The following is a 2,139-nucleotide window of genomic DNA, read 5'->3' as shown; positions in this document are numbered from 1 at the left end:
TCATCTGTCTCTGCATCTCAAACACACTCTGCTTTAAAGACTTCACTCACACACTGTGGATGCTGACTTCTGGTCCAGACCTTCAAAATAAGAGCAGTACAAACTACTAATGCACAGAATCAAAAAAAAACAAAACTCACATCACAAGTGTGCGTTTAAAGTGGTTTTTATTGCTTATGAAGCTTCCAATTTGCGTATATTTATTTAATACGTTGAAGTTATATAATATAGATTTGTCTACCAGAGTATTTGTACTTCTTGACATTCTAATAGAAGAAGAAAGTATAAGAAAATAAGTGTATGAATGTACACTTTCATGTTATTTATTAGTATAAAACACATATTTCAAGTGTTTTTGCCAAGGGTGGAGTGACGTAGGACAACATTAAAATGTCACAGTATCTATGGTGTGAGGGGGATGAAGCCTATAGTCAGTTTAAATCCTAACTCACCCCATCAATACAAAATGATCTCATAACAACATGCATTTAACTGGACAACCCTTATTACTATTAAATATTGCAGTGCTTCTCAACCTTTTCAGCCCGTAACCCCCAAAATATAAAGGTTCCAGGGACCCCCACAGTACTCTGGTTGAACACAGACATGAACATTAAAAGGGTGGAACAGGTGGTGAAATGGAATTTTAAAAACAGCAAAAATTGGTTAAAAGTCGCAAATTAGAGTGTTAAAAAAAGAAGATGCACACACAATATGGTAAGTTTGATGTTGCAGAAAAATAGTAAAAAATAAGCAAAAATGAGCTCAAATTGTTCAAAAAATATTCTTAGTTTTCTGCAACGACACCAAACTTGCCATATTTTAACCTATTTTCATCACTTTTTCTTGCCATATTTTTGCTCCTTTTTCCATATTTCTATCACATTTTAATGCCTTTTCTGCACATTTTTTCCAATTTCAAGACATTTTCAGGACTTATAAACCCTTTACACCTCATGTCACGTGTTGACTCATTATCGTCACTCTTAACCTCTTCACCATATTTCATGCTTATTTTTTTTTACCAATTTAACCACATTCACCATTTGTCATGGCCATTATTTACCAGTTTGAACCACATGTTCCTACCTTTTATATAGTTTAAATTGAATTAACCCCTCCTCCCATTTCTGCCACTTTTAAGCCAATATTGACACTTTGAACTTTATCACATTTTCTGTCCGTTTTTGGCCACTCTAGTTTACAACTTTTAACCAAAACCCTCAGTTACTGCATGTAAATATATTCCTGTTAATATAGTGGAAAAAGAATATATTCATATTTTGAACCTGGGATGTTCAGAGCGTTGTAGTTTGATGGTTTAAATACAGGTTCCATGCACAGAGATTAATATTTGTTTGAAGGATGTTATGATTTGTTCGGTTGTTTTAGTTTATGAACCCATTTCTTTTACCTGTTTCAAAAAGTGTGGAGACACTTCCTTCAGTTTTTATGCTCTAAGATAGGGCTGAACGATTAATTGCATTTGCGATATTATCGCGATTGCAAAACGTGATTTTCTAATCGCGTAGGCTGCAATTTTATTTAATTTTAATTTTTTTCTTGTCCTGTCTTTTACTGTCCTGTTAAGTTCAGAGAGTGTTTGAGAAGTGCAGTCCACATGTTTACATGTTTCATGAAACGTGAAGTTAGTTATGATATGTTGAAGAGATAAAGTTACAGATTTGTTTGTTTTATTGTTGTAATCTGTGCTTCAAAATGTATATTTATTTAAAGTTTAAATAAATTTGAAATGGTTTATTATGAAACAGATTGATTTATTGCTCGTGTTCATTGAAAAATACATGACAAAAGGCCCTTGAAAAAATAATCACATAAAAATCGTAATTAGATTAGTTTCCAAAATGGTTCATTCCTACTTTAAGACGGTGGAAAAACCTGAACCACCATCTGAGAATAATATTGTTTTTAAATGCCAGCTAAGAACTTATTTATTCAGTCTGGCTTTTATGTAGTGCTTTATCATTTTTATGGTTCTTAACTTTGTGTTAATGTTTTTATGCTAATTCTAACGTTTCATATTTAAAAAAAAACATATATCTTTCTTATGCCATCTTTTTAATTATTCTATAAAATTACTTCTGTGTGCATTAGTCTCTAAAACTTAAAAAAAAAATC

Source organism: Gouania willdenowi, chromosome 22 (assembly GCF_900634775.1).
Source record: "Gouania willdenowi chromosome 22, fGouWil2.1, whole genome shotgun sequence".
NCBI lineage: Eukaryota > Metazoa > Chordata > Actinopteri > Blenniiformes > Gobiesocidae > Gouania > Gouania willdenowi.
This window is presented reverse-complemented; position numbering follows the sequence as displayed.